General features: G+C 40.1%; 1 protein-coding gene across 1 annotated transcript in view; it reads left to right on the top strand.

Annotated features, from left to right (window-relative positions):
* The window catches only part of LOC115226339 (mitogen-activated protein kinase kinase kinase 5), a 315,276-nt gene that overhangs the window by 237,942 nt on the left and 62,450 nt on the right, over nt 1-14,884 (top strand). The gene's annotated exons all lie outside the window — the stretch shown is intronic.

Genomic DNA, 14,884 nt, shown 5'->3' with positions numbered 1-14,884 from the left:
CAGTGTTTCTACGGCTGGATGCCCTTCCTAACGCCAACCACTCCGCGAGTGTAGTGGGTGTCTTTTACGTGCCACCTGCACAGGTGCCAGACACAGCTGGCGAACGGTCACGAACGGATGGTGCTTTTACGTGTCACCGGCACGGGGCCAGGCGATGCTGGCAACGGACACGAACGGATGGTGCTTTTACGTGCCACCGACACGGTTGCCAGACAGAGCTGGCAAACGGCCACGAGCGGACGGTGCTTTTACGTGTCACCGGCACGGGGGCCAGCCGAGGCTGGCAACGGACACGGAGGGATGGTGCTTTTACGTGCCACCGACACGGGGCCAGACAGAGCTGGCAAACGGCCACGAACGGATGGTGCTTTTATATGTCACCGACACGGGGGCCAGCCGAGGCTGGCAACGGACGCGAACAGATGGTGCTTTTACGTGCCACCGACACAGTTGCCAGACAGAGCTGGCAAACGGCCACGAGCGGACGGTGCTTTTTACGTGTCACCGGCACGGGGGCCAGCCGAGGCTGGCAACGGACACGGACGGATAGTGCTTTTACGTGCCACCGACACGGGGCCAGACAGAGCTGGCAAACGGCCACGAACGGATGGTGCTTTTACGTGCCACCGACAGGGGCCAGACAGAGCTGGCCAACGGCCACGAACGGACGGTGCTTTTACGTGTCACCGGCACGGGGCCAGGCGAGGCTGGCAACGAACACGAACGGATGGTGCTTTTATGTGCCACCGACACGGGGCCAGGCAGAGCTGGCAAACGGCCATGAGCGAATGGTGCTTTTACGTATCACCGGCACGGGTGCCAGACGAGGCTGACAGCGGACACGAACAGATGGGTCACTTACCCCTGCTTTCTGATATATGATTTGATTTTGATTGTTCTCACTGGTCTTGCCGGGTCTTCTCACGCACAGCATACTTCCATAGGTCTCGGTCTCTGGTCATTTCCTTGGTGAGACCTAGAGTTCGAAGGTCGTGCTTCACCACCTCGACCCAGGTTTTCCTGGGTCTACTTCTTCCACAGGTCCCCTCAACTGCCAGGGTGTGGCACTTTTTCACACACCTATCTTCATCCATTCTCACCACATGACCATACCAGCGCAATCATCTCTCTTGCACACAACATCTGATTCCTCTTAGGTCCAACTTTTCTCTCAAGGTACTTACACTCTGTCGACTATGAACACTGACATTACACATCCAACGGAGCATACTAGCTTCATTTCTCGCGAGCTTACGCATGTCCTCAGCAGTCACGGCCCATGTTTCACTGCCATGTAGCATGGCTGTTTGTACACATGCATCATACAGTCTGCCTTTTACTCTGAGCGAGAGGCCTTTAGTCACCAACAGAGGTAAGAGCTCCCTAAACTTTGCCCAGGCTATTCTTACTCTAGCCGTTACACTTTCAGCACACCCACCCCCACTACTGACTTGGTCACTAAGATAACGGAAGCTATCAACCACTTCTAGTTTTTCCCCCTGGAAAGTGACGGAAGTTGTTTTCTGCAGATTTTCATAGGTTAATGCTCCCGAGCATCTGCCACATACAAAAACCATCTTCCTAGTTAGCCTTCCTATGACATTGCTGCACCTCTTATGTGTCCATAGCTTACACTTGGTGCATCTTATAGAGTTTCTACCTACACCTTTTCTACAGATCGAGCAGGGCCATCTCCTGAAGGCGTTTGTGATTTGTCTACCTTCCTACTTATTAGGACTTTGTTTTAGCTAGGTTGACTCTAAGGCCCTTCGATTCTAAACCATGCTTCCACACCTGAAACTTCTTCTCCAGTTCTGATAATGACTCAGCAATTAGAGCAAGGTCATCAGCATAGAGGAGCTCCCAGGGGCATCCTGTCTTGAATTCCTCCGTTATTGCCTGGAGGACTATGATAAATAGGAGGGGGCTGAGGACTGAGCCTTGGTGGACCCCTACCTCTACCCGGAATTCTTCACTGTACTCATTTCCAACCCTCACCTTACTAGCAGCGTCCCACAGCTCTCACTAACCATTCTTCTATTCCTAGTTTCCTCATTGACCACCATATGAGGGATCGGGGGACCCTGTCGAAGGCTTTCTCCATGTCAACAAAAGCCAGGTACAGGGCCTTATCTTTGGCTAGGTATTTCTCCTGCAGCTGCCTTACCAGGAATATAGCATCAGTGGTACTTTTCCCTGGCACGAAACCAAACTGCATCTCATCTAAACTAACTCTCTCTCTAATTAGTTGGCTTATGACCCTCTCTGTAACCTTCATCACCTGATCCAACAGCTTGATACCCCTGTAGTTATTTGTATCTAGGACGTCACCTTTACCTTTGTAGCAGTTGACTATTATGCTGCTACACCAGTCATTGGGAATGACTCCTTCGTGTATCACCTGATTAACTATACAGGTGACTAGGCTATAGCCGACACTACCAGATATTTTGAGCATCTCTGCACTGATACCTGATGGGCCTGGGGCTTTCCCTGTCTTCATGCTTCTAATTGCCTTAGCTACTAAGGAACTATCAACCCTGATAACTGGTCCCTCTGTTGGGTCAACGTTCGGCAGACTCTCTTTATCCCATTCATTTTCTTTATTCAGCAACCTTTCATAGTGGCATCTTCAAGCCTCTCTCTTTGCATCCTCGTTTAGTGCAAGTGAACCATCTTCGATGCGAACACACTTCTCTCCCACCACATCACAATTCTCTCTCACACACTGTCTTGCAACGCGAAACACCTCCAGTCTTTGGTCCTCACGGCGCAGAACATTGGCAAATTTTTTCTTATCTGCTTCCCCTCTGGCTAGATAGACCTGTCTCCTAGCTTCCCTTTTAGCAGTCTGATACAATTCCCTGCTACCACCATTCTTCCAGTGCTTCCAAGTCTGTCTCTTTTCTCTAATAGCCCTGTCTACGACACTGTTCCACCACCACGTTACCTTGGGACGAGAGGGGACTTTGCACCAGCCACAGATCTGGTCAGTGGCTCTCAGCAGGTTGTCCCTTAGAAACGTCCAGTTGTCCTCTACCCCATGTGATACACTATCCCCTTCTACTTCGTCAAAGGCTTCAAGTAACATGTCTCTAAATCTCTGTCCATTCACAGGATCCTTAAGCTTCCAGATCCTTCTTCTCCATGTTGGTCGTCTTCTGGTTGTCCTCCTGCTCCTGATCCTAAAGTCACTAACTACCAGTCTATGTTGTGGGGTGCATTCTTCGCCTGGGAAGGTTTTGGCATTTATAAGCAGCCATCTCTCCCTTTGCCTGGCAAGGATGTAGTCAATTTGGCTGGTATGTTGGCCCGATCGGTAGGTGACTAGGTGGCTGGTAGGTTTCCTGAAGTTAGTGTTGCAAATCATAAGATTATTTGCATCGCAGAACTCCAGCAGCCTGGTTCCCTCCTCGTTGCGGGAACCAGAGCCATAGCCTCCATGTACGCCGTGGAAGCCCCCAGCATGTCGTCCAACATGACCATTGAAGTCACCAGCCACAAAGAGAAGGTCTCTGTCGTTCGTCAACGAGGTAGTCTGCAGTAGAGTGTCATAGAATCGGTCTTTCTGTCCATCAGGTAGCCCCGACTGAGGCTGATATAATGGTTGCTAAACTATGATGAAGCGCTAATCTAATCTTAAGTATTCTGTCGCATACTCTGATTACCTCAATTACTTTATCTACCCATTTCTCAGCAATAAGTATACCCACGCCTCCAACCCCGTCAGTGTTCCCTGCCCAGAAAATCTTGTACCTGTGTTCCTTGCCTGTGAGGAACCTAGCAGAACCTCCTCTCCACCTTACTTCTTGCATACAACATATATCCACACGTCTCCGTTCAAGCATCTCAACTATCTCGCCAGACCTACCTTTCAGTGTGCCAACATTGAGGGTGTGGGAGGTATGGGCCCTAGAGACCCTGCGTCGGTGGACAGTAGCTTCATGTACCTGAAAAGAAAGCTCGCATTTGGCAGAATTCATGAGCAAGTAATACAGTAGCCTTCAATTCAACCTGCATAACACTACCCATTCATATTTTGCACTGTATGATCATTACCTTACCTAGGTCGAAACTAGGGGTAGGGATGGTGAAAGAGCATTTGCAGTCTTCAAGGGAAGCAACCCAGGGATGAAAAGAATAGGAACTTCCGGCGTGTGTGGAGGGGGTGGGTGGGCGGGTCAACCCCAAACTAGCAAGAGGATTCTGTTAATCGTGATAGCAAGAAAGTAGGTTTGAAAGTATCAGAGAAGTCAATTTTTAGGGGAGACAATGAGTGGCTATGAAATGGGAGCAAATAGGGAGACGAGACAAGGCTAAACGAAAAACATTACATGAATGGTATGTTGAAAACTGAAAGAAAATATGAATAGAGGGTACTGAAAAATCGTGATAGCAAGAAAGTAGGTTTGAAAGTATCAGAGAAGTCAATATATATATATATACATATATATATATATATATATTATATATATATATATATATATATATGTATATATATATATATGTATATATATATATATATATATATCAAAATGCACAAAAAACCTTTAGCTGACCGCTCTCAAGGAGCCCATGGCGATAATGAGTGTCTTTTTATAAAGAGTGACGTCAGAGTGGCTGAAAAATGAGAGCGGTCAGCTAAAGGTTTTTTGTGCATTTTGATGTCGACATAAGTTTCCTTGATTTTCCTCAAGAGAAATCTGCATAATGTAATCCTTATTCCTTCGGAATTAGGAATATGCAGCCTTCGAAACATATGTCGAGAATAAAGGATATTTGTTAACTAGTCGTTCAACTCCATTCTTTCATATACTTATAATTTTAAAATAAACATACAAATTTCCGCACGAAGACACGTAGTCTATGCCCTAGGGACGTAGCTTCAACCGTGTTCTTTCTGATGTGAATTTGCTACCCAGGTATTGGTTATCTTTCGAATTATCCTTAATAAGATAATTCATTCAATTACTCAATATATATATATATATATATATATATATTATATATATATATACTAAGTAATTAAGGGTTTAGCAACAAATTGCCTCACCACACACCGAATTTAGAAATAGCAGTCAAAGAGTTATAGCTATTCCTTCTACTAAAAGGGAGATCTCAGTAAAAACACAGCACTTGAAAGGCAAACACAGACAGGTAAGAGAGAATGAAATGACGGCAATCTATCATACAATTTTAAGTCACCTACGGACGTACGTTTCGAAATTAAGTTTTAGGAAAGCATAAGAATTAGATAATCATGTCTTACCCAACTTCTTGTATATTAAATTTCGAGATACTAGAAGGCATCATCTCAACTCAGTATCAGAGCGAGCTAAAGCCGTTACCAGTATCACCAAATTCAAAGTGTGAATGAAAGTTTGTGTCACCAACCCCTTCCCACCGCGTGTAGCCAAGACAAGATGCTGTGGTCATTTACTGGGATGAAATATGGCTATCAGTAACAATATAGGGTGAAATTAATTAATTTGGAATAATCATTAATTACACCAAGTAGATCTCGGCATGTAAAAGCCTCATTCGAGGAAAGTTTAAGTAATACTAAGTAATTAAGGGTTTAGCAACGAATTGCCTCACCACACACCGAATTTAGAAATAGCAGTCAAAGAGTTATAGCTATTCCTTCTACTAAAAGGGAGATCTCAGTAAAAACACAGCACTTCATTACTTAGTATTACTTAAACTTTCCTCGAATGAGGCTTTTTACATGCCGAGATCTACTTGGTGTAATTAATGATTATTCCAAATTAATTAATTTCACCCTATATTGTTACTGATAGCCATATTTCATCCCAGTAAATGACCACAGCATCTTGTCTTGGCTACACGCGGTGGGAAGGGGTTGGTGACACAAACTTTCATTCACACTTTGAATTTGGTGATACTGGTAACGGCTTTAGCTCGCTCTGATACTGAGTTGAGATGATGCCTTCTAGTATCTCGAAATTTAATATACAATTATTCATAATTGTAGTGTCCTACGCTGATGAGAAAAGAAGTTGGGTAAGACATGATTATCTAATTCTTATGCTTTCCTAAAACTTAATTTCGAAACGTACGTCCGTAGGTGACTTAAAATTGTATGATAGATTGCCGTCATTTCATTCTCTCTTACCTGTCTGTGTTTGCCTTTCAAGTGCTGTGTTTTTACTGAGATCTCCCTTTTAGTAGAAGGAATAGCTATAACTCTTTGACTGCTATTTCTAAATTCGGTATGTGGTGAGGCAATTTGTTGCTAAACACTTAATTACTTAATATTACTTAACTTTCCTCGAATGAGGCTTTTACATGCCGAGATCTACTTGGTGTAATTAATGATTATTCCAAATTAATTAATTTCACCCTATATTGTTACTGATAGCCATATTTCATCCCAGTAAATGACCACACAGCATCTTGTCTTGGCTACACGCGGTGGGAAGGGGTTGTGACACAAACTTTCATTCACACTTTGAATTTGGTGATACTGGTAACGGCTTTAGCTCGCTCTGATACTGAGTTGAGATGATGCCTTCTAGTATCTCGAAATTTAATATACAATTATTCATAATTGTAGTGTCCTACGCTGATGAGAAAAGAAGTTGGGTAAGACATGATTATCTAATTCTTATGCTTTCCTAAAACTTAATTTCGAAACGTACGTCCGTAGGTGACTTAAAATTGTATGATAGATTGCCGTCATTTCATTCTCTCTTACCTGTCTGTGTTTGCCTTTCAAGTGCTGTGTTTTTACTGAGATCTCCCTTTTAGTAGAAGGAATAGCTATAACTCTTTGACTGCTATTTCTAAATTCGGTATGTGGTGAGGCAATTTGTTGCTAAACACTTAATTACTTAATATTACTTAAACTTTCCTCGAATGAGGCTTTTACATGCCGAGATCTACTTGGTGTAATTAATGATTATTCCAAATTAATTAATTTCACCCTATATTGTTACTATATATATATATATATATATATATATATATATATAAATGAAAGAATGGAATCAAATGACGATTTAACAAAATTCCTTTATTTTTGACACATGTTTCGAAGACTGCATATTTTTAATTCCGAAGGAATGAAGGGTGCATTATGCCGCCTCCTCATCAAGAAGACAAGGAACTTATGTCAGCATCATGACAAACAAAAACTTTTAGATGACTGCCCACACGGAGTCCATAGTGATAATGAGTGTCGGTTAACCAAATTATCCATACTAGGATAATTCATTCAACTATATATATATATATATATATGTATATATATATATTATATATATATATATATTATATATATATATATATAGATATATATATATATATATGTATGTTATATATATGTATATATATATATATATGTATATATATATATATATATGTATATATATATTATATATATATGTATATATATATATATATGTATATATATATATATATATATATATATATTTATATGTATATATATATATATGTATGTATATATATATATGTATATATATATATATGTATATATATATATATGTATGTATATATATATATGTATATATATATATATATAGTATATATATATATAGTATATATATATATGTATATGTATATATATATATGTATATATATCTATATATATGTATATGTATGTATATATATGTTATATGTATGTATATATATGTTATATGTATGTATATATATATATGTATGTATGTATATATATGTTATATGTATGTATATATATATATGTATGTATGTATATATATGTTATATGTATGTATATATATGTTATATGTATGTATATATATATATATATATTATATATATGTATATATATTATATATATATATATTTTATTTTATTTTATTTTATCTAGTTTCAGCTCATGAGCTGTGGCCATGCTGGGGCACCGCTATTTGGTGTTGCTACATGATTTTACTTCACAAATGCTTTTTAGCAAATGCCATTTTGGTGCATGAGAGAGTTCGATGCAGCTGCCCTCATCTGCACCTCCTGCCGTGAAGTTGGTTCATCCAGGACACCTGACAGGAAGAGATCCAGTCCTACTTTAAAGACATCCGCATCCACCCCATGCAGGTCCCTCAGGTTCTTTGGGAGGATATTGAAGAGCTGTGGGCCTCTGAAGCCCAGGCTATCACAGTATCTTCTTCTACGTCTTGATGGCAAATTTGGAGTCCTTGGCACCACACAGTGGCGCCCAGTTCTGGCATTTGTGTTACTCTCGATGCCAAAGTTCTTCCAGGATCTTCCAGATGTATATTATGGCATATCTTTCTCGCCTACGCTCCAAGGAATAGAGTTTTAATCTCTTGAGTCTTTCCCAGTAGCTTATATGCTGCACAAAGGCTATCTTCCTTCAGTTTTCTTGGAAGTTTGCCAGTTGCAAGGAAGCTCTGAAAGAGGAAATGCAGTGGTCTTGCTAGGACTCTCTTACATACTTTTAGAAGGATTGCCGGGAATCCATCGGGGCCAGTAGCTGAGTTTGTTTTCATTTCATCTATAGCCTTTATTACATCGTCTTCCTTTATATTGATGTAATCAATCATCGCTGCCTCTGATTTTATATCTGCAGTGGTAAAGAAGTCAGTTGGATTGCTGATTTGGAAATGCCCAAGGGGTGGAGTGAAAACACTCTTGAATTGCTCATTTAGTATTTCACTTACCCTCATTGGATTTCCTGTGAGTGTGCCATCCTTTTGAAGGAGTGGCCCTATCCTACAGTGCACCGTAGCTGTTTCTTTGGCATACCTGTAGAAAGCTCTGGGGTTAGATTTTATGTTGTCTATAGCCCAGGCTTCTTTGTCTGCTCTTTCCTTTTCATGAGAGAGTTGCAGACATTTTTCAATTTCCAACAGTTTTATTTTCAGGCAGGACTTTTCACTGCTTTCAATTTGTTTAGGCGATTTGAAACTTTTGTAAAGCGTCTCAAAAGAATTTTCCTCTCTCTCTGGGGATTTTGTTCTTGTGTACAGTGGCCTTTCTCTCTGGGACACATTTGTAGCATATGGCTTGCATATACATATATATGTATATATATTATACATATATATGTATATATATTATATATATATATATATGTATATATATTATATATATGTATATGTATATTATATATATATATATATGTATATATATATATTATATATATATATGTATATATATGTATGTATATGTATGTATATATATTATATATATATGTATGTATATTATATATATATGTATGTATATATATTATATATATATATATATGTATGTATATATATAGTATGTATATATATATGTATGTATATATATATATATATAGTATGTATATATATATCATATATATATATATAGTATGTATGTATGTATGTCAGTTGGTCATCTTCGAACCGAAGGATGAACATTATTATTATTATGTATATATATATATATGTATATATATATATGTATATATATATGTATGTATATATATGTACACATGTGTATATATATATTTATATATATATGTATACATGTGTATATATATATATGTATATATATATGTATACATATATATGTATATATGTAAACATATATATGTATGTATATGTATATACGTATATGCATATATATGTATATAATTGCAGCGTGGAAGGTGTTTGTAAGCCATTCAAGAAACACACAAAAGCCGTTCGATTCACTTCAACATTTAAGTTTAATTTGTCAAAATATTTTCGTCTCTAAAATCCGCGACCTATTCATTGACAAAAATCCGTGCTGCATCTGAGAAAGTAACAGTTAGTTCGTCATATATATGTACGTATGTATGTGTGTATGTATGCATACACACATGTATGCATGTATGTATGTATGTATGTATGTACATACACCTGTGTATTCATGTATGTATATATGTATGTGTGTGTATATGCACGCATATACACACTATAAACATAAAGCTATAAACTTGTAGTGATGGATAGTTGTAGACTGACCACTCATCACAATAATATCAAATTTCAACCTCTTCCCCCCCCCCCGCCGAAACTAGGAAGTTATTTACTACCCTCACCTCCAAAACAAAACCCTAAAACCTATTATCAGACATTTATCTCTATATCACAAAACTTTTGTTTTACTATTACTTGTTTTTTTTTTGTTCCCCCTCCCCACATCTAGTTAGTTCAGGTCAAATATATACACGTATGTATGTGCGTATGTAAGTATACGTGCACGTATGCATGTGCCCATGTATGTGTGTGCGTACATGTACATGCGTATGTACATGTGTATGCCCATACGTAGGTATGTATGTATGTTTGTACTCATGTGCTACGTATGTATGTGAGTGTCTAGGAGAATGGGCAGACGCGTCTGTGAGAGTGTGTACATGTGTATGTGTATGTGAACGTATGTCCGTGTACTGGCATGTGTCCGTCCAAGTTGTGTACATGACTGTTACTTTGTTGAAGGTTGTATACATACTCACATATATGTTTGTATAGACGCACACACATATATATATATGTGTGGGTGTGTGTTTGTTCCTCTCATCACCGTCTAACTGTGAATGGATACAATGTTTAGGTTCAACTGTGCACATATAACCATATCCATATATGCAAGTACACACAATCATATAGGCATACTCATAAATATACATATAATCTTAAAATACTCGTATATTCTATCCACTTCTACATACATATGTCATATTACACACATACACACACATGCACGCACACGCATAAACATACATACGCACACTTACACACACATACATACAAAATCCGACACAGTATTATATATTTATATATGCATAAACACATACATATACAATACATACATACATCCATACATGCTCATATGTGTATGCATGTGCATTTTTTTATAGCATCACACACGCACATACGCATCAAACAACGTACGCTCATACGGTTATATATAACTGCACATACACATTGCAACATGTATGTAAGGATTACAAGTAAACGAGAGAAAGAGAGGGGTTGTTATAGAATAGTCCTCCTGAATGGTATCTGGATGTTACTCCATTTGGATTTTCAGTTGAGAGTAGGTTTGTATTCTTGTATACAAACAGCTTCTGTGACCTGTCTCAACATTGCATCGGTGGGATGTGTTGATAGGATGTTCAACTTAAGTTTTCCTAAGGATCCTTTGTGGCAGTCTACAGCATGTTAGTAGAAGATGGAGTTTGGCTTCCTTTCAATGTAGTTGTCCAGGTGTTCTTTGAACCTATCATTGATGCTTCTAGAAGTCTCACCTATGTATGACTCTGGGTTAGTCGCGCAAGCTCTTTCTTGGCACTTAATCTGGTATACAGTGCCCTTGGTTTTGCAGTTTACATGTGGATTTGTCGAACATGCTGCACAATTACTTTGACAGGTGATTCTATCAAATGGATATGATCTGCATAATGCCGATTTGATAGTCCTACCTGTCTTTTCTACAACTTTGATTTTAAGGCCAGTAGTGCGCAGGATTTTCTTGAATGCCTTACTTAGCTCGTTCTTAGGTGTGGCGTCAACAAACATTACTCCGTGAAATCTCCTGTTATTGTACCAAGTAACGTTTCTCATCCTTTTGTTGGTGTCCCTCTCTAACCTATTCCAGAACTTGTTGCGGTATAGGGGGCATATACCGTTTTCGTCGTCCCTTAGAATGCGTTTGAATCTAGCTTTCGCTCTCTTGTACACTTTGACTCTATCGTCTTGTGTGTATCCGGAGCGTTGCATTCGGAATATGTAGTGCTGGATGTGTTGTTGTCGTTCTTGTGGTTGGCATAGTGGTGATACATTCCTCATTACTCTAATTAAGTCTGCCACTAGGATGTTGAGTTTGGCAGTATCCGACATAGCTGAGTCACTACGGATTACTAGTGGATTAGCCATCGGTTTCTGATAGTGTGAGTGGAGTATACAGAGTTTAATGGTTCCATTAACCATAGCATCTTCCATCCATAGCTCAGTATCTAGGACGGGTAATCGTTTACTGGGGTGTTTAGAGGGGTATTCTATGGTAACTTTTATATTGCTGTGGATAGAGTCAGCTATGTGTTGTATAGAAGTCATCACCTGTTCTTCACTTGGTAGAGGGCCCATTACTGTGTCTGTATTATATTTCACAACAAGGTTAATGTCGTCGACATAACGAGAGTACATAGCCGAGTGGATGTTACGGTTTGCTAGGCACTGTTTTAAAATGTTTGTCCCACCATACCATGAAGAGGTTTGCAACGTCACCGGCGATCCCCACTCCAATAGCACCGTCCTTCATCTGCTTATACAGTTTGTTGTCAAACTTAAAAATATGTGTTTTTAGCGTAATTCTCAGGCTGACACCGATAGCATGTGCGATGGCGGTTCTAATGTCGTGTGCACTTGAAGGTGGGTAGTCCGGCTTCGTCCATCCCTGCCAGTGCTCACAGTGAGTCTTCCTGTATGCTGAGGTAATGGTAGGTGGTCTACCGCGTTTGTTACGGGTGGGACAAGCATATAGAAGGTTATTGCGCGACAGGTATTCATTGGTACACATCAGGGCCAGGAAGAGCCCTAGTTCATATACGTCCACATTCTTAAATATCATACCACTCTCACTAACTATTTCTATACATTTATCGACAGCAAAGTCTATATCGATGGAGGGGTATAGTGATACCACACCATGCTACCTACGATGTGGTTCCTGAGGTCACATGTGTTGTTGCATTCACGGATCCTGCTAAGGAGGTCCTCAGTACTGTCACATACATCCGCAGATAGCTCTATTAAAGGTCGTAGGAATTGTGAGAGAAAATATGATATTTTGTGGTTGTTTGCATTGTTGGCACCACAAACGGGTCGGGTGGGTGGCCCAAGTATATGATCCATGTGGCTCTTGTGATCTTTGCCAAGGCCATATAGGGGTGGGATTTCATGGTTGGTGGTTAAGAAGTTGTTAGCTGTGCGCTTCTCTGAGTGGAGAATGATACTCCACATCCCCATGTGAGGATTAATGATTTTTTCGTTCCAAAACTCTGAGGACAGCCGTTGCTTGTTGCTTGAGAAGAATAACAGCTAAGCAACAGCTTCATTTCATTAGACACTGCATCTCACTGAAGGTTTACCCGAAAAGGATTTACAATACAGTCAAAGCACTAAACCTAAAGAAAGGACAAGCGTCGAGACTAAAACATATTTTAATGACGAACCTGAAGTCCGAGCTATACATACACCTTGCCACTAAAGAAAAGGAAAAGCGAGAGGCCCTCGCTAAAGTGAAGAACTTACTTACTAATCAAGAAATGAAACAGTTGAAAGAACTACTCCGTCGTGAATTTAACTCTGTATGGAACACTCTACAATCCAAGGTTAGCACAGTAGGCCATCCTGCGAGCCATGAACTCACTTCATTTGTTGGGTCTTCACAATCACAGCATATCTCAGGTGTCTCGGTCTTCGTCATTTTCTCTGTGAGGCCCTACGTGCCACCAGCATGGGTATCACAACTACAATATCCACACAAATTTTTATTTTGATGTTGATGAACTTGACACAATAGGTCTCCTCAAGCACAGAAGGCCATCCTGCAATCCTGCAAGCCACGAACTCACTTCATTTGTTTGGTCTTCTAAGTCACAGCATATCCCCAGAGGTCTCGGTCTTTCGTCATAGCCTCTGTGAGGCTCAACGTACGAAGGTCATGCTTGACCATCTCGTCCCATGTCTTCCTGGGTCTACTTATAGCTCGGATTCGTTCAACATTTTGGGAGTGGCACTTCTTCACAAATCTCTCATCCATCCATAGTACATGACCATACCAACGCAATCGTCCCTCCTGCATGCTGCATCCGATGCTTCTTATGCCCAACAATTCTCTCAGGGTGCTTACACTCTGTCGTGCATTACACATCCAGCGGATCATGCTATCTTCATCTTTTTCAAGCCTACGCATGTCCTCCACAGTCACAGCCCACGTTTCACTGCCATGAAGCATGGCAGTTTGCACACATGCATCGTACAAATGTATATATGTATATCATATATATATAAATATAATATTATAATATATATTATATAATATAAATGAACCCACATATACGTCCCATACACATGGCACACAATTATACATACATATATTTACATACACACGCACGTACAAGCACACACGCACACATACACTAAGTTAAGCACAGTTACTCGCCACACACCCAAACTCTACGCATATACACACGACCACACACATACACGCACACACATACCTCTTTGTTTTGACCTGTGGCTGGACACAAAAAACACCACTCCTTATTCTTACTACTGGCCAGCTACTAGCCAGTTGTTCACCCTACACACACACGTGTCATCATTGCACACATACACACACACGCAGACCTCCGCGCACGCACACATCCACACACATTCCCCCTCTCACTTTCCTTGTCTTTGACACACTACCTACTGTCTTTGAAAACTCTCCTGTTTTTAAAAAACATTATTCTTCCACCTTTCTACTTCTGGTCTTTCGATATGTGACCTCGTGAGTACCGCTGGCGATTTTTTTTCCTCTGTCTTCCCTTCTCGAGATCTTTCCTTCTCCTATGTTTCTTACGAAGAGCTCCGCTCGAAACATTAAGCCCTCCTTCTTCCCTTCTTTCCTGAGCATCCATTTGTTCCACGTCCTTGCGTCCTTTATTTGTTCTTACGTCCTTACGTCCTTTATTTGTTCCACGTCCTTGCGTTGTGTTTTTTTTGTGTTTTCTTGTTTGGATTAACTTTATATACCGCACGCTCACATGGATACTGAGTGCCTTGGATACGAATTCCTGGATTTTTACACCTACGGATTACTGTTACCATTCTTCCAGAGTACGCCACTGAAATCGTGATTGGAAATCAAAAGAATCTGTCCG

This window comes from Octopus sinensis, linkage group LG2 (assembly GCF_006345805.1).
Source record: "Octopus sinensis linkage group LG2, ASM634580v1, whole genome shotgun sequence".
NCBI classification, from domain to species: domain Eukaryota; kingdom Metazoa; phylum Mollusca; class Cephalopoda; order Octopoda; family Octopodidae; genus Octopus; species Octopus sinensis.
This window is presented reverse-complemented; position numbering and strand designations above follow the sequence as displayed.